The sequence below is a fragment of the Peromyscus leucopus genome, chromosome 4 (assembly GCF_004664715.2).
Source record: "Peromyscus leucopus breed LL Stock chromosome 4, UCI_PerLeu_2.1, whole genome shotgun sequence".
Classification (NCBI taxonomy): Eukaryota; Metazoa; Chordata; class Mammalia; order Rodentia; family Cricetidae; genus Peromyscus; species Peromyscus leucopus.
Genome location: NC_051066.1, coordinates 69243399 through 69266551, shown reverse-complemented (window position 1 = coordinate 69266551; position 23153 = coordinate 69243399). Strand labels below are relative to the sequence as shown.

Genomic DNA, 23153 nt, shown 5'->3' with positions numbered 1-23153 from the left:
AGAAGGAGGAAGTTGATTGAGGTGAGCTCCGTGCTCCCGGAGTGCCCTTTTCTCACCAGAACCCCGGAAGGTGAGGGCTAGCAGGTGACGGGCACTGTGGTACAGAAGGCCACCCGCGTAGCTAGACCTCAGCTGCAAAATGCCACCGAGAGAAAAACCACTTGATACGTCACTCTGGGTTATCGAGTCCCAGGCAGGGACCCCAAAGCAAGGCAATTAACATTCTTTCCCTCCTTCCAACTTCTGAGCGCTCCACTGAGCTCAGAAGTGGAAACCTAGCCAGACTTTTCCAGGTGAGCAGGTGGGAGAGGCCCCCCGGAGGGTTGGCAGAAGGAGTAACTCTCTTTGGGGGTGAATGAAGAGAAGGGGCAACCCTAGGAAACCTACTTAGAATCTAGCCAAGCCCTGGAGCTCCCTGCTATGCCCAGGATTAGGTATCTGTGCTGAGGGGCTCCAGTCCTAATGGTGGTGGGGGTCCTGGGTCCCGGGTCCTGGCTGTGTCAAGGATTTAGGCTTTGGGACTCAGCCGACTTGGATTCCATTCCCCCTTCAAACTTTACTTTCTTTGCCTGTGACTTGGGGGACAGTGACCTAACAGTAGTAACAAGAACTAAGTGAAGCTGTGTGTACAACGCCTAACAAGACATTGGGTGCCGAGAAGCCTCCTGTGATGTCAGTGGGCAGGTGGTATGTTGCCTGTCTTTGGGGTTTGGCTTGGTTTGGAGGGCTGGTGGGTAGCTGCAGTTGTCCCACCCTTGACCTCACCAGAGTCAGAAACAGCCACCAGCCACCGTCATCCTGTTGTGAGTCAGAAAGTATGTTACCTGGACTAGACAGTGCCTGAGTTCATAACAGTGCTCGGGGTTGATGGGTACTGCACACGAGACAGAGCTGGAGGATGGAGACATGAATCCTCACATGGACCTGGCATTGCCCTCCTCCTGAGGTGCTGTGAGACTCCCCATCCCATTTCCCTCCTGGAGAGACTCTCTCACAGCCTGGGTCAATTCAGGGGACGTCTCAGGGGTCTCTGAGGCTCTAGTGACTGGAGGCTCCGTTTGGGGCAGGGTGAGCGGACGGTCTGTGTGAGCAGGGGTTGGCACAGAAGACAGGGAAAGTACTACACGTGAGGCCCTGCATCTTGGGGGGAGATGAGCCCATGTTGTGGAGTCAGATAGAAAGTATACTGGAAAGCCAGGCTGAAGGCCGGGCCATGTGGAGGAGACTCTGTGTGTGTGTGTGTGTGTGTGTGTGTGTGTGTGTGTGTGTGTGTGTGTGTGAAGTCTGTCGGGAGACTCTGGAGAACCATGGCCGGTAGCAGGAATGGGAGTGACTTGGACTTTCTGCCTGAACTCCCCAGTCCTCATTGAGCTTGGGCCTACACACTCCCTGCTCCACGGATGTCAGCATCTCCGTGGCATTAGATGAGAATTTGCTACAGTGAGGAGGGAGCAGCCGTGGTAGAACCATGCCTGGTGTGTGGGGGTCCCCTTCACCACCACTCCCATTCTGTGACATGACGCCCTCGCCCTTGGGCTGCTGAGCATCTGGGAAGGGGCTTGGATCAGGGAATGTGACACAAGATGTTCAAAGCAAGGACAACGGGGGGGGGGGGGCTTTGGAGCCTTAGGGACTGGAAAGTTAGGGCGGAAGGCGTCTCGGACAGAAGACCATCTCAGAGGCAAGGTCAGCCTGTTGAGCGAGCTCTTGTAAATGGCTGAGTTGAGTTTCTAGCTCAGTGGTTAACGCTTCGACCCTTGAATACAGCTCTTCATGTTGTGGTGACCCCCCCCCACCATAAAATGATTTTCATTGCCACTTCATAACTGTAATTTTGTTACTGTTATGAATCATAATGTAAATGTCTTGCGTTTCCTATGGTCTCATTTGACCCGCACAAAGGAAACGCTGGTTGGGAAACACTGGTCTGGCTACAACTGAGCTTTCAGGGTATGAAAAGCAGGGCTAGTAGGTAGGATGAGCTCCAGAAGGGCTTTAAATGACAATGGAAAAGCTTAGGCTTGGATCATAGAAAGTGAGAAGAACCACTGAAGGGTTTAGAGCTGGGGGTGGGGTGGGGTGAGGTGGAGGAAGAGTGATGCAAGGTTTGACACTGTGTGTGCTAGATACCTAGATATGGGGGTGGGGGGGGGAGGCGCAGAGGACTAACAAGTCTAGGGGACTTTTGGTTGAAGGAGACCACAGGCTAGAAAAGACAGCCAGCCAAGAGTGATATGGGAAGAATCCAGCTGTGCCTGCCCTTGGGGCCCAGTCGGGGCTCATGAAGGTGATTGCATTAAGTGGGTGATAGTCACAGGGAGGATGAATGCTGTTGAGTGATAGGGTGGCAGCCCCAGAAAGCCCTGCGTTCACCCATGAAGAAGTGAAGTCTGGGCTGAGTGGGGAGCCTGTGCCCCTAGCAGTGGGTATCTATCTGTTCAGGATGGGTGGGAAAAGTACCCAGGCTTCCCTGTTCAGCCCAGAGAAGGCAGGATTGAGAGGTCAGCGGTCGTCTGGGCTCAAGTTTCCCACAAGGATGGCTTTTGGTTCCCTGGGGCTAAAGTTTGACATGCAGGGGCATCCCCTTATTTTAGAAGAGGAAGTTCCCAATGGCTGGCAACTCCCTCCACCTTGGGGACCCAACTCTTTCACTTGAGGACCAAACAAGGTCTGATCCTCACTGGACGGAGGGGACTGTCCCAAGACACTGGCACCTAACCCAGCAGCCCAGGCCCTGAACACTGCTTTGGGTTTCAAATGTCTGGAGCCTGCAGGCTCTCCTGCCTTGAGACCTTAGCCTTGGCCGCTGCTCCGAACCATTATGCCCACTTCCTCTGCCCTGTGGGAAGCTGGCTTGGAGCCGTGATACAATCAGTAGCATCAAACAGTCAGAATTTGGCTCTGCAAGAGGCAGCTGGTGGGAAGGGTGGGTAGAACCCAGGCTGCTTGGCCTGGACCCTTCTGTGGGACAGGATGGGGTTGGGGGAGGTGACCTGTTTCATCTCAGCAGGAAAGGGCCAGCCTGGGTCTGAGAAGCCTGGAGGGGAAGCCCAGAGGTAAACAGGGCCCAGTGGTCCAGATGCGTTCTTCCCGTCCCCTCAGCTGCTGATGCTGTCCTGCTGAGGAGTCAGCCCTAAAGCCAGTGCCCTGCAGGGTCCAGCTGGGGTCTGTCCAGTGACTTACTCCTGACTCATCCTGGGATTCCCCCGGCACCACAGTGGGTTTCCTGTCAGCAGCTGACACACACACAGGGCAAAGCACGCAGAAGCAGCTGCGAGGAGCAGAGGTGACGAGGCTAGCCCTCCTGTTTGTCCAGGGTGGACGTAGATGAGTCCTCCCTGGCCATCCCTCCCAGGCCCTGCCACCGGCCAGCCCTTACTGGGTTTTCAGGTGGCACACGCATGCACACCCCAGCCTCACTGCCGTGGGCTGAGCAATGAATGCCTCCTGTAATGTTCCCTCCGTTCTGCCTGACGGGAAGAAGGGAGACTCGAGCTCAGAGTATGCCATGTGGCCCCCGGCATTGCACTCGGGAGCTCCGTTTCCTAGCTCTGTCACTGTATCTGAGCCTCAGTTTCTGAACCAGGGAGATGATGATAGTGGTGGTTATGGCTTCGTGGGATGGGGTGAGGACACCCCAAACACTTGCATGGGAAACAGCATTTTATCCCTGGCACAGGGCAGGGCGAACTGCTGAGAGCTGTGGTTAGGGTCTGCACGTGGCTGGTCCGTTCCAGCTCCACCAGACGCGTTTCTCAATGTGCCTTCCTCCTCGGCCTTCTGTTCCTCTCTCTGCATAATGGGGTGCCCCAAGACACTAGTCATTTCTAAGTGTTGGGTGCTCCCAGGCTCTTCTGCCTGGATCTCCCATGACTTAACTTCCCTTTGGTCCTGCTGGTTTGTGGCATACGGAGGCCTCCTGGGCAGGGACTACCCTGTCCATTTATGTATCTTGACCCACAGTAGACACTCAGAAAATGACGTCTAGCTGAATAAAGGGTTGTCTTGGGGCGGGACTTCAGTAGGACTCAGCTCCATATGAGGTCCTTGGTGACTCTGAGCAGTCGCACCTTCAGGAAGTAGGGCCTACAACCTGCACCGGGAAGGAGGGTGGCTGCAGGCTTCCATGGTTTCAGACAGGGCTTCCGCTTCCCTATGAAGCCTGGCCTTTCCTCTACAGAGAGGGGAACAGCCAACTTCCTCAGTCCTAGCCTAGTGAGGGACCTCTGTAGCCCTTAGTGAACCCTTACTCGGCCAGAGGCACCTTCCGGGCAGCAGCTGGCAGCAGATAGAGCTTCTGCATGTGGGGCTCGGGCTGGCGACGGGAGAGGTGCCCTCCAGGATGCCCAGGCCAGGCATCATCCACAGACCACCTGGGCAGTTTGGGAAGTGCTACCCCACCCTGACTTCTTGGCCTGTGCTGCAGCATCTGTGCCTTTTGGGGCCCAGTCCAATTCTCCTTGATCAGCTAGGAGTCGTAGCTCAGCATTCTGGGCCTGTGCTCTCAGGGCTGATGAGACGCTGGACAGAGTGCTGGAGGTTGGACATTAGGGCCTGGGTTCAGATCCTGGCTGTGCCATGGGACTCTTGAGGAACCTGGGGCAGGGAGTGGGCCTCTGCCTGATTTCCTTACTTCAGGCAGCATATGCTCTAAAGGCTTCCTGGGCCCCCGGGGGAATACAGGGACCCTAGGCAGGGTCAGAGACTCTGGAATCAAACTTCCAGGATGTCTGCCACCGCTGCTGTCACCAGTGGAGAGTGATCTTGGGCAAGCGTCTGTGTCCCCTAGTACCAGTGTCGGTACCTGTGAAGGGGACAGCCACAGGTTGTCCACAGAGCATTCATTTTTTTCTCATTGCTATGAGAGAATTCTGGATAAACAGCAACTTAAAGCGGCATGGGGTGGGGTGTATTTTGGCTTGCAGTTTGAAGGAAGACAGTCTGCTATGGTGGGCACACTGTGAGGGGAGGGGCTTGAGCAGCTGGTCACATTGTATCTGCAGTCAGAAAGTGAGTGTTCAGTGAGCCTTCTCCATTTCATGCAGTCTGAAGCCCCGGGCTATGGATTGGTGCATCTTCCCACCTCAGTCACCCTAATCTAGATAATCCCTCCCAGGCATGCCCAGAGGCTGGCCTCCTAGGTGATCTCGAGCCTGTCACCTTGGCAGCTAGGATTAGCCATCCCACAGGTAGGGGCTTCCATCTGCCCAGCCAGTGAGCTGTGGACCTAGGGCCTTTGGGGGGAAACTGTCGTGTGGGCAGGCTTGGTGGGGCTGTCATTAGCTCCTAATGACACAGTGTGACAACCAGAGAGGGCGTCAGGCGTGCTGGATGTACTCAGGTTACCCAGACATTACACTGTTGTCCGTAAGGGACTCTGAGCATCCCCAGATTTGGTGTCCTTTACAGACGCCAAGGGACAGCTGTGCTCACTTCATGCTCTTTGACAGTGACCTAGGAGCTAATGTTTGTGAAAGATTTCTGACAGTGCTGGGCTCCTGGGTGCTGTCTCCATACAAGCTGCTTCTGGCCACTGTTGTTGACAGGAAGCAGGTTTAAGTCCTTGGGAGACTAGAGCCTTGAATCTAAAGACCAGGCAGTTGGGTTCATACTCCAGCTTGTCCTGAAGACCTGTTGTGAAACCTCAGACAAGTCCCTGCCCTTCCCAGACTGCAGAGCTGAAACTGTCAATCCTGCAGCTGCTCTCTGAGGCTTCTGTCATCCAGGCACATGTGCGGCCACTGTGGGCAGAGCAGGGCCTTTCCCAGGGAGAGGACATCTGGGTGAGCCAGCCCGGGAGGAAGGTGGGAATGGTCAGCTCTCAGCGGCTGCCAGGAGGCTCTGGGGGCACAGAAGGGTCGCGGCTGCTCCCCATGACTCCTCACCAATCAAGGTGCAGTTAAAGACCTCTTAATATGCACAGTGGGATGAGGGGTGGCTCAGCCTGCAAGGGCCCTTACTTCCAAGCTTGAGGACATGAGTTCGAGCCCCAGGAACCATATGGCAGAAAGAGAAAACTGACTCCTAAAGTTGTCCTTTGACCTCTACATGTGTGCCTACACACACACACACACACACACACACACACACACACACACACACTGAATGAATAAATAAATGTAACAACAACAAAAAGAAGAATGGGACTAGAGAGCTGTCTCAGCAGTTAAGAGAACTCTACTGCTATTGCAGAGGACCTGGGTTCAGTTCCCAGCACCCACATGGTGGCTCTCACCTGTCCATAACTCCAGTTCCAAGGGGATCTGACTTCCTCTTCTGGCCTCCGTGGGTACCATACACACACAGTGCATTTTGATACACATAGGCAAAACACTCATACACATAATAAGTGACTAAATAAACACCCCAAGTAAATATATATGCACATTACCATATCCAAATATGCAGATTTGAGACAATTTATTACCTTTTAAAGTTTCCTTATTTTAACTTTATGCCAGAAACCCAACTTATTTTGATATTCAGTTTTTAAAAAAAAATCAACACACACAACAAAGTTACAAAAGACACATATTTGAAGAAAAATAGATTGTGTAAACTTGAGGTCACATTGAGTTTTTTGGTTGTTAATCAATTCTGTGTTTTCAGAGGAGGGGTGGAGTGTTGGTTTGAAGAACATATCAGCTTGTCAAGGCCCAGGCAACTCCCAGGGAGTGCCTGGGCCACAGCCTGCTTGGGCAACCAACACCAGATATGGGTGAGACTATCACAGGTAGCATAGGTGTGACCCACCCGAGAGCTAGGTTCACAGAGCTTGTCCCCAGCAGCTTACGAGGACAGCTTAATTGCTTCTCTGGGCCTCAACATGCTGTGAAATGGAGATGGGGCTAATAAAGTTATGCCAGGGCACTGAATGAGGGCTAGGCGAGCTTACCATATGTGAAAGGCTAAGATAGGACACGACTTTAGATCTGGGCATACTGTCTGTTCTGGAACCGGTGGAGTCACTTGTTTGGATAAAGGTGGCACTTGGCAGGAGCCTGCCTCGCTGCAGAACCAGGTGGCAGGAGCAGACAACACCAAGATGGCAGCTGTCTGCAGACAACCTGGCTCTGTGCCGGGTGGGGGGTGAGGGAGCCTGGCCTAGCCAGCCCAGTGTGTCTCCTAGAGGAGCCCATCAGATAAGCTACCCTTGGATCTGGGGCAGGAACTGAAGAAGGGCGGGGCTGGGGGCAAGGCTAGCAGTGTATATTCAATGGGGGTCCCTCCACGGTGAAACAAGTGTAGAGAGGAGTGTGTGTTCACACACACACAACACACACACACACACACACACATACACGAAGCACTTCCGGTGTGTAGTAAGCACTCAGTACATGTTCACCACCTGTTGCTAGTCACAACAGTTAGCAGTTGCACATCTATATGGAGAAAACCAAACTCTCTGTCTGAGGAGATGGATTATTAGTGTGCCTCTGCAGGGGAGTGGAGGGCAGCCCTGTTTATAGAGGGCACAGAAACTCGGTGGACGCATTGGAAGAGGACTGATGTCTTTGAAGTCATATAATGAGTGAGTGGGTGTCTAGGCTTCGAGTCATGCTCTGTCATGTAGACCATCCACCTCTCTGACCTCTGGCCTCTGTGTATGTGCGTGCGCGCGTCCATGTGTGCACGTAGAGTGGCCAGCACAAGGAGGATGTGTGTTCTACTCTAGTCTGTCCAGAAGATCCCCAGGCAGCAGGCCTTTCTTTTCCTGGAGACAGTTTAGCGTGGTGCCTTGTTCTCAAGCTTTGTGTACGTTGTAAGCAGAGAACTTTGGGGAGCTCCGTACATCTTGATGGGATTCTTCCAGACACTGGGACTCCTGGCTTAGCCAGATTGATTGATTGATGATTGATTGATTGATTGATTGACTGACTGACTGACTGGTTGGTTGATTGATTGAAACAGGGTTTCTCTTCATAGCCCTGGCTGTCCTGGAACTCACTATGTAGACCAGGCTGGCCTCAAATTCACCGAGATCCACTTGCATCTGCCTCCCAGGTGCTGGGATTAAAGGTGTGCACCACCACACCCAGCCTGCCTGTGGCCCTTTCTCACCCTTGGCTTGCAGGGAGGGTAGATGAGGGAATATTTAGTGACAGGAAGAGCCCACCCTCTTAAAGCAAGGAGCTGGTAAGTGTGATGACGTGGCAAATGAGAGCCGAGCCAGGCAGCCCTGAGCTGGGGTGAAGGAACTTGCTGCCTGAAGAGCCAAGGATCAGCTGGGGACTCGACTGAATAAGTTCAGCCTGGAGTTGGGTGTTGCTGGTATAAAGTTGAGAGGACCCAAATAACATTAAAACGGAGCAGGGGTGATTGCATAGACTTAAAAAACAAAGCAAAACAACCTTGTGGGCTGAGGAGATGCCTTAGTGGGTAACACACGTGTCCTGTAAGTGTGAGGACTCCAAGAACCCATCTAAAAGCCAGGCAAAGGTGCCTGTAACCTCAGCACTTGGAGACAGAGACAGGGAATCCCTGGAAAAGTTGTCTGGGTAGACTAGCTGGAATTGGGGAGCTCCAGGTTCAATGAGAAGCCATCTCAGTAAATAAAGTAGAGAGGAATCACAGGAAGACACCAGACTTCAACCTCAGGCTTCCACACGTGTGCCCATATACAAGGGAACACACTTAAACACAGGCACAACACACCAGATTTCAACCTCAGACTTCCACACGTGTACCCATATACAAGGGAACACACTTACACACAGGCACAACATACACACATATATGTCCCAAAACAACAGTGACCAAAGAATCTTTGTTTCCATATGAACCAAATGGAAAAAAAAAGAAAAACTTTCTAATTATTGAAGAGAGATTCTTTGGAAAAAATTACAGTACACAGAACCATATACTTAAAGGAAATAATTACTCAGAGATAACCATGGTGAACAATTTGGTGTTTTGGCTTTTAAAAACAAACCATAAAAGAAGTGTTCACACCCCTAGATTGGGGTTGTGCCATCAGAGTGGCTTCCTGTGAGCCTGAGCCTGGGTTTGCCATGGCCTAGGGAGGAGTTTGCCACATGACCCCACAGCCCAACTCCCAACTCCGGGAAGAGGAGGTGCGTTCCCTCTGTTAAGCATCCGCCTGCCCATTTGAATATTTCATGATGACCCATGTGGCTCAAGTGGTCACCGTGTCCTTACTGTATTTTGTGCTCAGGCCTTCTGACCTCCAGAATGAGGAGTAAATTCCTCAAGGTAGCTTTTGGGTTAGGTGGTCTCTGGGTTCAAGATCACAGGAAGGGCAGTGTGTACAGGGGAGTTTATTGTGTTTGGAAGAGACAGGAAACAGCAAGAGGCAGCTAGGTCTCTCTTTGGTGTGACTTTGGACCCTCCTCCCTTGGAGCCTGTGGTATCATTAACTGGCCATGGGGTCACTTTACTATTTAATGGCCCGTCCCTGCAGTGACTCCTTCTTCCTAGTAGCCTTCTGGAAACCAGGGCTCCAGGAGACGAGCCCCGGATAGGACATCTCAGGAGTGGGAGGTGGGTCATGACAGGTGCTGTGGCTCTCACACTCTGGTGTGCATGCCAGTCATTAGAAAGCTTAGGAAAACTTTGTCCCACTAGGGTGTGACATGGCCTGCGAGTGTGCATTTCATTTTTTATTCCATTCATCCATCCACCCACCCACCTACCCACCCACCCACTCATCCACCCACTCATCCATCCATCCATCTATCTATTTATTTTAGTATGTGTATGAGGGCTGGTGGAGGGGGTGGGGGTAGGTCAGAGGACACATTGTGGGAATCCGTTCTCTCCTTCCATCACATGGAACCTGGGAAAATTGAACTTATGTTTTCAGGCCTGGCCTCAAAGGCCTTCCCCCTCTGAACTTTCTTGCTGGGCCCAGAATGTGCATTTCTGTCTTTTCTTTCTCCCTTTCCACACTGAGGACTGAACCTGGAGGCTTGCACGTGCTAGGCAATTGCTCTACCACCTGACAAACCATTTCTAACACACCGTCCCTCGCAGGAGGTCCTGCAGGGCGTCCCTTAGTGAAGGCAGCCTAGCGGAATGGATGTGGGTGGAGGTGGGGCTTGTGTCCTGTCAATAGAGGCTCGCCCAGTGAGGCTTGGTGACTGCCCTCCCGTCCCTTCTCCATATGGATGCTGTGTGAACGGGGAAGTTTACACACAGGAGAACCCCCATTTTACTGAAAGGAGAACCTGAGGCTCTGGCACATCCCCCCTCTCTCCTCAGCCCCAGAGAACCCAAGGCTCTGCACTGACCAGTGGGGCCTGGGTGTGAGGGCACGAGACTCTTGAAGGCTGGCTTCCAGCCAACTTTGACCCTGCTGTGCCCCTCACCCTCACCTGCCTTGGCTTTTTCCTGTGGGCAGGGTAGCTGCCATACCTTCCATACCTTCTCTAGCACTGTGCCTTCCCGGGGAGACTCCTCAGGGAGCTGAGTCTCCGTGCTGTGCCGTTCCTAAGGCAGAGCCTTGTTCTGCTTCCCCACTGACTGATCCTCAGTAACGTGATCTAAGTCCACGTCTCCTGTTCCCCAGCCAGTATGTGCTCCCGGAAGCCAGAAACTTTCCCTCAGCCTGGGCTCTGCCTGTCACGTGCCACAGAGGGAGGAGGATGCTTTGTGGCTTCTGTGAGCCTCTAGTGCGAGCCAGGCCTGCCTGGGGCTGTTCGCAGAGAATTAATTCTTGAACCAGGTCAGCCTCCCAAGTAGAGGTCATCCGTGCCCATTTCTCAGAAAGAAATTGAGGGATGAGATTAGAAGTGCCTGCTAGGTTGCCAACCGAAAGGGGCAGGGCTGGGCATTCCAATCCCACACTCCTTCCTGGGGCACCCACTCCCCCTTTCTCATAATGATACCTTGTGCTTTATAGCTGTTGGCCATGGACGGTTTCTCACACACACTCTCCGGCCCTCCAGTGCCCTGGGAATCAGGCAGGGAGAGGGATGTTACTTAGTCTGTTCTCACAGTGACAGGGTGCTGAGCAAGCTGCCCAGATCCCACAGCTCAGGAGAACGTGGCTGTCAATCCCGTTTGGTATCACCACACTGCCTTCTGAAGGGAGGACTCTGGGCCCTCTCTGCTCAGCCCCGGAGAACCCAGTGCTCCACATTGAACTGGTGGGCCCTGGTGTGAGGGGCGCAAGACCCCATGAAGGACCAAGTCTGGAGCCCATGTGGAGGAAAGGTGATGGTCCGGACTGTCTCCAGCCCTGGAATGTAAAAGCCCAGATAGGTGTGGAGGTGGGAGTGGGATCCTAGGCACACTCTGCCCCTGGCTTTTTTCCTAGAACCCATATGTCCTCAAAACGGTATTTTGCAGACTTTCACACATCAGGATGTTGGGGTCTACTGCCCTGCCTGAATGTCTGCCATCTCTTGTCCTCCTTCTAGGCCACCATCCTCCCTGGAGGAGAACTTGGTCCTCTGACCAAGAAACTGGTTCAACTGGTTCCTGTTTCTCCTCCCCAGGGCCCTGAAGGCCGAGGAAAGTCCACAGGCTTGGGACCTGGTATTGCTATGATATCCCAGCCAGGCATGGGGACATAAACTCGTAATCTCATGGTCTATGTAGCTGGTGACACGACTAGCCTGGCTAGCGTGGTTAGCCTGAGTGGCCTCCCTAACTAGGCCTGAGCACAGAGTTAGAACAAATGTGGGACCAGGCCCTTGCAGAGGCCGGGGACTCAGTGTTTGGGTCTGTGTGTTTCAGGGACTATCAGCTTCAGACCTGTGGTCCTCAGGTCTTGAAGACCTGGAGTTATCACTTGTCTTTTAAGGAAAAGGATGCTTTTCCCTCGGGTGACTTGCAGGCATTCAGGGAAAAACACTAACCACCCCCCCGGGTTGTCCCAGCTCTCTGGAAATGCCAGTAACTCCCCACCCTACATCTACTAGTTATTCATGCTAGTCATCAGTACACTGGTCCCTGAGCTGCCAAGACTTCCTACTGCCTACAGCAGGAGTGAGCATGGCCACCCTCGAAGAGGCCTTCCCTAGGCCCACAGCCAGGACCCACCACCTTCACCCCATCACCCTCAGGATCTGCATCCCAGAGGCTTGGCCTACTATCTGCCAAGAGAGGGGAGGGAAGTAGTGGTCCTGGGAGGAGGGAGAGGAGTGTCAAGTATTGAGTGTAAGGGTGGAGGGCTGGGATTCCCACCGGCTTTAAGGGGCTGTGGTAGGGGGTGTCACACATTGGCGTACTGAGATTGGCGACCACAAGTAACGAAGTGAAGAACTGGTCCAGCTGGTTTCTGTCCTTTTTGCATCCCCGGAGCCCTGATGGCGGAGAGAAGAGAGTCCATGGGCTCGTTGGGACCTGGTGTGGCTGTGGCTTTTCTGCTGCCGACCGACACTGAGTCCCTTCTCCCAGACCACGTGGTGACACAGGCTTCCAATCCCAGCACCTAGAAGGCTGAGGCGTGAGGATTGGCGCAAGTCTGGGGCTAGCCTGTGCTATATAACAAGACTCTGTCTTAATTTTCCCTACCCCCAGTAACCTTCCTACTCCCTGTTTGTCTCCCCTTACTTTGGGTATGGGAGGTGGCTAGGCTCCAAGCTCCTCTGTACCCCATCTGGCATTAAAGACTAGCCCAGGGGACTGCTCAGGAGTCTGGAGGGGGGTATGGCCTGGACTGAGAACAAGCTGGTGGAGGTGGTAGCTGATGGTAGCTCATGGGGGAGAGAGAGGAGAAGCAGAGCCAGAGGGACACAGTGTCCTTAGGAGCCCCAAGGGAGCACAGGGCCCTGGTTACAAGACAAGGTATGAGTGGACTCATCAGCATCTGGAGTTGCTAGGGACCTGGGGGGTCTGACTCCTGGTGGCCAGTGGGGCCTGATAGGGCCTGAGGTTTGCATACTTTCCCTCTGAGCACATTCCTCAAGCATACCTGTCGGGACCAGAGAGTACGTGAGGTCTGAAAGAGGAGGCTCCTGTCACCTGGATATCTGTCTGTCTTCTAGCGTCTTATTCTCCCTCCCTCTTCCTCTCCCATTCTCCCCTCCTCACACTCCTCTGCCTCTTTTCACCCCTCACATTTTTCGTTCCCCATCATGACTTCCCATGATCCTCTATACTTCTCTGAGCAGAGCGTCTGTGTCCCAGCCATCCTGGCTGATCCTACAGCCACCCTTGAGAAGTCTCCTGGCCGTGGCTCCTCAGCAGCCGCACAGACCCCAAGAGCCCACGGGGTCCTGGTGGAAAAGTACAGAACGCGCTGGCCTCCTCCGTGGATGCTTTCCTGCTTTGACGGCTGAGCGCCTGTGCTGTGTCGGTGGTCAGGGCCCTCTGGGGAGGCAGAGGGTGACACAGCCCTCAGCCAGGCCTCCTGAGGGTGCAGCCCTGGTGCTCGTTGTGGAACCAGCCCCTCCTTAGAGCCTGGTGCCCACCCCGCAGAGAGCTGATGAGGCTAACGTCCGAGCTATATACTCGGTGAGGTGGCTGTCGATCCTGGGTGTTCATGGGCTCTGTGGTTGCTGGAGAGGTGGTCCCAGAGACAAGGAGGCAGGAAGGCTCCGAGGAGCTGCGGGCAGAGGCACAGGAGCCACAGAGGGGGAGACGGGAGAGAGGGCTATGGTCTCCTCTCTTCCCAGCCTGGCCAGTGCTTGGAGCTAGATGTCAGAAAGATGCTCTCTGAGTTGTACATCTGCCTCTACCTCGGCTTTCTGTGTTCGCCCCAGGGGAGTGTGGGTTCCTCTGGGTGTGATGCTGTCTCACCCCGGTGTCCCCACCAAACAGGCCAGACACCTCCTAAACCTGCAACCAGGGGAAGCAGGAAGTCTGGCCATTTTCAGGGGTGGAAGCAGAGGTTCAGGAAAGTAAGTCTCAGGGGCTGGGGACGTGGCTCAGTTGGTAGCATTTGCATAGTGTGCATGGAGTCTTGGTACAGTCCCTGACCTCATATATGCCTGAAACCCCAGCACTCAGGAAATGAAGGCAGGAGGGTCAGAAGTTCAAGGTCCTCCCTGACTGCAGAGTGAGTTTGAAGACAGGGCTCAGATCATGAGGACCTATCTATGAGAGAGAGAGAGACAGAAAGGTGCGGGGGAGACACACGCACACACACACACACACACACACACAGAGAGAGAGAGAGAGAGAGAGAGAGAGAGAGAGAGAGAGAGAGAGAGAGAGAGAGAGAGAGAGAGCAGCACTTGGGAAGGGGCCGAAGGAGCAGAGTGTGAGCCTGTCTGAACACTTGTGGAGATGGCAGGAGGCCTCTGGGAGGGCTGCCTGCAGGAAGCAGCCTTGCAGCCATACCCCTCCTCTGTCCCGAGCTCAGCCTGGGGAGGTTACAGTGGAGCTGCCAGAGCCTGCTGCCTGCTGCCATGTGGGATCCCTGATTACAGTCCCCTCCCTGTCCCTAATCACCCACTCGGGGCCCACACCCAGGCTCTGTTTTAGGAACCCTGGCCCTGGCCCAGAGTTTGCCCATCATATGGGTGGGTGAGCGAGTCTCTTCCCCAGACCTCACAAGGTCCGTTGTAGGTTGTCTGTTGCTGGTTAGGTCTGGTGTCTGAACTATAAAACTGCCTGAGTAACAAGCAAGATAACCTTGGTTAGGGTCCATCAGCTCCTTATCGTGCAAAACTGTTTCTGCTGGCCGTGAAACAAGTGTTGCCCTCTCCCTCCTGGCCCCGGTGGTCCTGCTGAGGTTTGGGAATTGGGTATGGTGACTTGGGCAGTGAGCACATTCCCTCTGTCCTCCACTCTGCCCTCTGCCAGACTTCATTTCAAGGACTTAGTGACCTTGACCTGTTTGGGCCAGTCTTCTGGAGCCCCAGGCCTGTCCCACCTGGTTAGCACAGGGGGATCCGGATCACATCTCGGGATAACAGTCTGCCAACTGTGTCACGGGCGTGGAGAGTAGGAGACAACAAGTTTCTCCATCAAGGATAACAGCAGTCACCTAGTACTGTGACCTGTGGTCACTTGTGGTTACTTAGTACTGTGGACTGTTCCCACGACCCAGCTGTCCCTCCGAGCAGCAGGACAGCTGGGTCTTTGTCACGGAGTGTTACTTGGTGCTTCATTGTCTTGTGAGCTCCTGTGTTGTGTGTCCAGATCGAGGCTAGCCCACGGTGGGATCTTGGCGAACTGCAGTGGCTCAGGATGGAAGTCACTTGGGGTCCCCGAGTGGCCTTTGGGTCCCTGAGCCCTTTACCTCTGAGCCTTACGCTGGGCTTTGAGCAGGCCCCGTGGGTCAGCTCTGTCCAGCTGCCTGGGACAGGGCAGGCAGGAGCTGTGAAGTGTTGTGCCACTGACCTTGAAGATACTGGACAGCACTCCCATCTGCTCAGGCTCTAGGGGCTCGGGGGCCAGTTACCCATGTCATCCCTGACTTCAGGACGGTCCCTTCTTATCATAAAATGTGCAGGGCCTTGGGCTGCGGAGTTAGAGTCCTGAGGGCCCAGCTGAGCTCGGCCACTATCCCTGTGTGACCAGGGCAAATGTTGCCCGCTCCCTCCTGAGCCCCGGTGGTCCTGCTGAGGTTTGGGAATTGGATATGGTGACTTGGGCAGTGAGCACATTCCCTTTGTCCTCCACTCTGCCCTCTGCCAGACTTCATTTCAAGGACTTAGTGACCTTGACCTTTCTGGGCCAGTCTTCTGGAGCCCCAGGCCTGTCCCACCTCTCAAGGGGCATCTTCATGCATACCCTCTTGCTGTGTGAGGAGAGGACACTCACTACTTGGCTAACGACCTCCTAGAGTTCACGAGGCTTCAGATGTCTGCAAGTCAGGGCTGGCTTCTTCCTGGACATCCATGACAGTCCATTTTACAGACCGTGCTAAGCCCAGAGTGGGAAAGCTCCTTGTCAAAGGTCACATAGCTCTGAGTAATGAGATTATAATTAAGTCTCTGTCAACTCAGAGTCCACACTATGACCTGGTTTACTGGGGAGAGGAGAGGGTCTTAAAAGGTAGCTGCTTCTACCTTATAAGGTAGAAATCTCCTGGGCACCTAGGTCATGACATGAGGCCCTAGAATGTGAGATCTGAGATTTCTGAATAGCCTGGCCTGAAGTCTATAAGTGTTCCTCAGACCTTCCTCTCTGACCTTCCAAATGAGGAACAGTTAGATTGAGATGGTCATTTGTTTTGCCTCCAAGGGCAGAGCCATGGGCGGGACACTTCAGACCAAGCCCAGCTCTATTTGTATATCCCAGTGTGATGAACAAATGTGGACACTTCTCCTCATCAGAATATAAAGCAGCCCAGAGCACTGGCCACTTTAACTAGCCCCCCAGATCCTCAACATGCATTTCCTCAAAAGTGCTCTCTCTGGGCCTCATCTCTTCACTGGGAAGTGGAGACTGAACTGGGGTGTCTGGGCCATTCCTAGCACAGTGCATCTGAGTGTGGGAGCCACAGAACCCAGCACACTGGGGAGGTCAGGGGCCCTGGTTCAGCTTGTGCCTTCAGTGCGTGGGCTAGGTGAGGAGGCTGGCTCCGGGGTCTGTGCTCCCCTGTTCCCTATTTCCTTCCAAGGTGGCCTTTTCTTCAGTCAAGGGCCCTCCAGTCACATTGCTCAGGTTTCAGAGCAAAATCAAGAAGGGCCACCTCTATAGGCCTCAGTGGCCAAATTGAAGGGACATCCTGGCCAGGATTGGAGGATCTGGTCTCCTTCCTTCACTGGAAGCCAAGAGTCACACCTCAGGAGCTTGGTCAGGATAGAAGGGGTCTGGTGGAAGACGGGGTGAGGAGGGTTGGGTGGGGCCTCCACCAACTCATTACCTAGCATCAGGTAAGGAAGGAATGCTGCCTTAGTCACTGGGTGGCCTTAGGCAGGTCACTGCACCTCTGAGCCTCAATTTCTCTAGCTGCAGAATGGGGACAGTGCTTTATCTAGACGCTTGTTATGGAGCTTCAATGAGAAGTTGTGGGTGATAGCAGATGACAGGCTGAAGCTTGTCATCTCCTGGCTACAGTGTTTAGGTGGCAGAGAGTGGGAACCTGTCGATCTGGCTCATGGGGTCATGTGACTGGACTTTGGAATCCTGTGAGTAAACATGTGGGATACTAGGGGGAGACAGCCACTTGTGTTCAGGCTCCCACTGCTTCAGGGGCCCACAAGCACCCCTCTGCTAGAGGTGAGGCCCATTAGGGCTCAGAGAGGTTTGGTAACTCTCCTATGCTAGGTCACACAGCAGCTAGGAAGCAGAGCAGGATTCCCAAGAGGTCTTCCGGGGAACCCAAACTCCCAGGCTGTCTTATGGCCCCATGCTTCTGTTGCCAGAGCAACAGGTGTTTGTTTCCCCGTTCTCGTTTTAACAACAGCAACAACTGAAAGTTCAACCAGAGATTGGAAAATAAGATAGTGAGAGGTCAAAAAGCCAGTAATCCCCAAGTCAGCTGTCACAGCCAATTACAACACACAGGTCCATACACACACAGTCACCATGGCCAGCCTCCTCCAGTGAATGATCAGGGCAAAGTCCAGAGGCTGGAGACCTGTGCCAGACACCAGCCTGCGGGGCCAGGCTGGGCCAGGTGGTCTCCAAAGCCCTGAAGCCAGGCAGTTTTTTCCCTCCACGTTCTGCCATGTGTGAGCAGGCCACTCACCGGACATGGCTACCAGACTTCCCATCCTGCAGGGCCTCAGAGGCCAGCCCCTTGTGGCTGGGAGCAGGCCCTTTGCCATGGGGATGACAGAGATCTCCCTCCTCAGGGGAGCCACCCCACTCTTGCTTCAGAGCAGGCCAGGACCACTGGGCAGAAGCTTGCAGGGTGGGGGCACATCAGAGGCCGCAACAGGCTTCTGATGGTTTCTGACTGCTTTCCAACTTCAAATGTCATTGCCATTGAATTTGACACTGCGTACCAGTCCCTCACCTGGCTCCTCCGGGCTTCACGGGGACCCACTATTCTTCTCCTTTCACTGGTGGGAAAGGTACAGCAGAAGCAAGGCAGTGGTCCCAGGCCACGTAGCTGGTAGGAGGTGGCCCGTGTGGCCTTTTCAGCATAGACCTGTGTGTTGTTGGAACTCTGGTGTGCATTGGCCTGCATGCTTCCAGACACTCTGCTGTGTGACCCTGTGCCTCTTACTTTGTCTGGTCTCTCTGAAGACAGTGATCTTCTGGATGGCCCTCATGATGGTGCTCTGGGATAAGCGACTAGAGGGAAATGAACTCCTGGAAGGGTGAAAAAAGCAGAGGGGTGGGAAAACCACACGACACTGTGGCACCAGGAAACTCAGGCTTGAACCACACAGAGCAGGTGTCTGGACTGGACCCTTGAGTGCACCTCAACACATTCCATCCTGAGAGCTTGAAAACCCGTGTTCTGACTGCACTCTGAGCAGCTCATCGGGATCTCTGGCCATGGAGATCAAGTGCCCACAAGCTTTAACGCTCCAGGACAGTTCCAGTGTGCAGCCAAGATGGGACCACACACAGCTCCAGGAGATTGGGGTGATAGGGATGGTAGATATTCAGGTCCCATGTGGGCTTTCCAGGGCTGGCAGTCCTTGGAAATTGGGTGGAAGCATGTCTTTGAGCATTTTAGAAACTTATTAATTAATTCATCTCAGAGTTTGTCTTTACATTTATTTATTTATATTGTGTGTACAAGCACCAATGCACGCACATGGAGGTCAGAGGACAGCTTTCAGGAGTCAGTTTTTCCTTCTAGCATGTGGGTCCTGGGGTTGAACTCAGGCTGTCACGCTTGACAGCAAGTGTCTACACCCCGCTGAGTTCTCTCCCCAATATTATTTACTTATTTATGAAGATTAATATTTCATTATATGTCTCTGGGTGGATATGTGTATGTGAGTGCCAGGGTCCAAAGAGAACAGAAGAAGATGGAGGATCCCCTGGAGCTGGAGTTACGGGCTGGGCCATTTGTGAGCCACCCTACATAGGTGCTAGGGACCAAACTGGCCCTCTGCAACAACAGTACACTCCTAACCACTAAGTGTAGATCCTATGTATTTCTTTTGGAGACAGGATCTCTCATGTATTCCTGGCTGGCTTAGAATTTACTACACAGCGCAGGCTTTCCTCAGTCTTGGAGATTTTTCTGCCTCTGCCTCCCAGTGTTGGGATTACAGGAGTAAACCATCTGTATGCATCTTTCTAGGAAAGGAAACTGTGCTTTTTCCCAGCTTTTCAGACTCAGAGGAGTTTTCAAACCAATCCTGGTAGGAGTCAACTAACTCCATTGCAATAACTCAGCCTTTCCTCTTCCTTCTCCTCCTCCTCCTCCTCTTTTTAGACAGGGTTTCATTTAGCTCGCACTGACCTCAAATTTGCTATGAAACTTGAGGCTGGCCTTGAATTTCTGATCCTTCTACCTCAGCCTCCCAAATGTTGGGGTTACAAGCTTGTGCCCCATGCTGGGTTCAGTGATGTCATTTTTGGTGTTCAGTGGCTTCCTCTGCAGGATTGAAGTTGATCTGTATCCCTAAGGGACCTTCCTGAGCTCTCCAGATCCCCACCTCTTACCTTATTCTCACGCTCATGTGCCAGGAGCTCACTATATCCTGGGCATTTGTAGAGTCATGAGCAGAAGGAGATAGGTGCAGGACGCCCCTGAAGGACCCTGAATTCTGGGGAGATCTGGTGGGGAAGTCATATGAGAGCCGCCCGGGGGCTCAACCTCACCTCTAGAGCCTCTGATGGTCTGAGCTGGGCAGTGTGGGCCTGGGTGTTGGTAAAGTTTGGCTGTGCTGTGCACTGGAAGTGAGACTCGCAGAGACTGAGAAATTTGCATTGGGAGTTTCTGTAAAGAAGGCTTCTAACCGAGAAACTGCACACGCGGAGGCCCTGGTGTAGATAAGGGCCAAGAGTACCGGGGCGATTGTAAGAGCATGTGTGATCAAATAAGCGTGTGTAAGAGAACCAGGGTGACAAGAATAAGGAAGGGAAAACCAGACAGGGCCCAGAGGGCCGTGTACGGAGTCTGCATTTTATAGCCAGTCTGTCAGCAGGCAAGTTTCTGGCAGCGGATGGACAGGATTCTTGCTGTTTTTCTCAACGTATCTCTGCGGTGTGGAGGAGGAGTTGGTGAGCAGGGGTGGATCTGGCCCCTGCTCCGTTCTGGGCTGGCCTAGGCCTGGGGGAAGTGGGGAAGCTGCAGAGAGGAAGGAAGGAGACCTGTACAGCTCTTAGGTGTTCTGATGGTGGACCATTTCCTCTTCTCTCAACCCCACAGCACTTAGAGCCAGGAGTGGGAGCCCCCTAGGGACCTTAGAAAGCTGGAATTCCGATTGGGTGCATCCTGAGAGGTGGCACACACAGTGTTTAGAGCCATTACATGAAAGGGGTTTCATGGAAGTTGGGAGTGCCTCAGCTGGACGTGTTTGCCACTGGGCATGCTGGGAATTGGAATGGGTAGCACACGGCGACTCCTGGGAAGAGACTCCCTGATCTCCGGCCTGGTAACAAGCAGAACTGTTTGTTCTTCACAGTGTGTCCATTGTCCAGAACTCATCTGAGAAACTGCCACAGAAATTGCTGCTCTGCTCCAAGCTGATCACTGAACAGGTGAGGAGGAAGCAGGGCGGGCAGCCACCTTTGCAGGTCTTACATGGCTTCCCTGTGGAACCCTGGAATTCATATCTCCCAACACTGGACCAGAGAGCACTTTGGTCCCTACACCCCGGAACACTTAGGAACACAGGGGTGGAGCCTCAGGTCCGGCTGGAGGGAATATTCCTGTGCCCCCGTGTGTGACAACTACCTCCCCCAATATATAGTGCAAAGTCACAGGAGGGGGTGACACGGAGGGTTCTCTTGGAAACCCCAGCCTCCCTGGGCCCCACTAATGCACCCAGGGGCTCCTAGGAAGGTGGGAAGGTCTGGCAACATCGTACATACTCAAAGCTGGCTCGGCTTGGGCACCAGGTGTGGCCTCACCATACCCCATGGGTGGAAACGTAGGGTGTGTATGATAATAGTTCCAGGTAGGTGACTCTGGCACAGTGGATCTCAGACACTCTTCAGGTGGCTGAGCACCCGAAGTCACGTGCTCTTTGTGACAGTCCCTCCTCTTCCACAGCCCATCCAACTCATCCATTCATCCTTCCACCGTCCTCTCACTCACCCACGTATCCACCCCATCATTCACCTACACATCCAGCCTCACCTCACCTATGAGGTACCTATTTACAAAGCACTGGGTCTTCCCCTCAAGACATCACGGTTCAGAGACAGATCGGAAAGTTACAGCAACTGCCATGCATTGAGAGCCCACCACACGCCAGACATTTTACTTACATTAGCACCTGGGAAACAATTCACAAACAAACAGGTTTTAAACTTCCTCATTTCACGGACTAGAATGCAGTCCAGACAGGTTAAATCACTTATCCAGAGTCACACAGCTAAGAGGTGATAAAACTGAATTCAAACCCAGATGGTCTGATGCTGCACCCCACTTCTGGGAGCTTCTCTAGTATCCAGTGCTATAGGAATGATGCCCCCAACTGACGTGTGTCTTAGGGCCAAGGGATGAGGGGGGATGTTTATGGGAGTACCGGGGAGGAGGTCAGGCCTAAGATGAATGTCATAGACAACGGAAGGGAAATACTGGTGTGTTTGTTTTGTTGTGTAAACTGACTTGGCATGAAACTGCATTCCATCAGTTTAAGTTATTCTTGCTTAGAAACTGGCCTGTCACAGGCTGGCTGGCACGGCTCCCCCTGACCACTCCGGGACTTCCCATAAGATGTGCTTGCAGCTCAGTCCCTGTGTTATCAGTTGTGTTTGACACACCCGGGCAGGAAGGTGTCTATTAAAAGTATTCAGAAGAGCACCTAACCCAGGGGGTGTTCTCTTAGCTCAGCTCCATTGGGAAGCAACATTCACCCGACTTCTGCATGTATTGTATAATTTGGTGCCACAAGGTGCATCCCTGGTATCCTGAGCACTAGCCCCAGGGCTGCCAGGCCCCAACTTCCTCTTTTCCTGATATTCGAGCTACGAAGAGACCACTGCACAGAGAGCAGCCCACTGCACAGAGAGCAGCCCACTGCACAGAGGGGAGCCCACTGCACAGAGAGCAGCCCACTGCACAGAGGGGAGCCCACTGCACAGAGGGAGTCCACTGCACAGAGGGGAGCCCACTGCACAGAGAGCAGCCCACTGCACAGAGGGGAGCCCACTGCACAGAGAGCAGCCCACTGCACAGAGAGCAGCCCACTGCACAGAGAGGAGCCCACTGCACAGAGAGCAGCCCACTGCACAGAGAGCAGCACACTGCACAGAGAGGAGCCCACTGCACAGAGGGGAGCCCACTGCACAGAGGGAGCCCACTGCACAGAGGGGAGCCCACTGCACAGAGGGGAGCCCACTGCACAGAGAGGAGCCCACTGCACAGAGGGGAGCCCACTGCACAGAGGGGAGCCCACTGCACAGAGGGGAGCCCACTGCACAGAGAGCAGCACACTGCACAGAGAGCAACCCACTGCACAGAGAGCAGCCCACTGCACAGCCCCACTGCACAGAGGGGAGCCCACTGCACACACTGCACAGAGAGCAGCCCACTGCACAAGAGGGAGCCCACTGCACAGAGAGCAGCCCACTGCACAGAGAGGAGCCCACTGCACAGAGGGGAGCCCACTACACAGAGAGCAGCCCACTGCACAGAGGGGAGCCCACTGCACAGAGGGGAGCCACAGTATAGAGGACAGTCGCTGCAAGCCTAGCCCAGGAAACTCTTCCCTGTGACTCTGCTAGCAGAGCCAGGATCTGAACTTTCATCCAGGGACTGTGTGTCTGTCCTCTCCCAGGAGCAGTCAGCTCCTGGTTCCAGCCTGTTACTCCCTTCCATCTAAGATCTCAGCTAAGGCCAGTCATGACCCGTGCTACCTCCTACAGACCCTGTGTGGGTACAGACCCTTGTGTGAATATCGTTTGATCTCTTGGCAAGGCTGGGCCAGGGATTAAATGTCATGGGCTGGTGGGTGTGGCTGCCTGCCAAAACAGCTTTAATTATGGACACAGAAACTTAAATTTCATGTCATTTTTGTGAACTGCAAAATGTCTGTTTGGTTGTTTGTGTTTGTTTTCGTTTTGCTTTGTTGAGACGGTCTCCTGTAGCTCAGGATGCTTTCAGACTTGTTACGTTGCTGGCGTTGTGAGCAAGCATTCTACTTGCTCACAACTGAGCTGCATCCCCAGTTTCTGTTTGTTTGTTTATTTGGTTAACTATTTAAAAA

General features: G+C 53.5%; 1 protein-coding gene across 2 annotated transcripts in view; it reads left to right on the top strand.

Annotated features, from left to right (window-relative positions):
* The window catches only part of Cd82 (CD82 molecule), a 45609-nt gene that overhangs the window by 390 nt on the left and 22066 nt on the right, over positions 1 to 23153 (top strand). Inside the window, exon 2 of one of the 2 annotated variants that reach the window (XM_028878995.2) lies at positions 20403 to 20478. The exons of the other annotated variant lie outside the window; for it this stretch is intronic. The gene's annotated coding sequence lies outside the window, so the exon portion shown is untranslated. The remainder of the gene's footprint in view (positions 1 to 20402; positions 20479 to 23153) is intronic. 2 annotated transcript variants of the gene reach the window in all.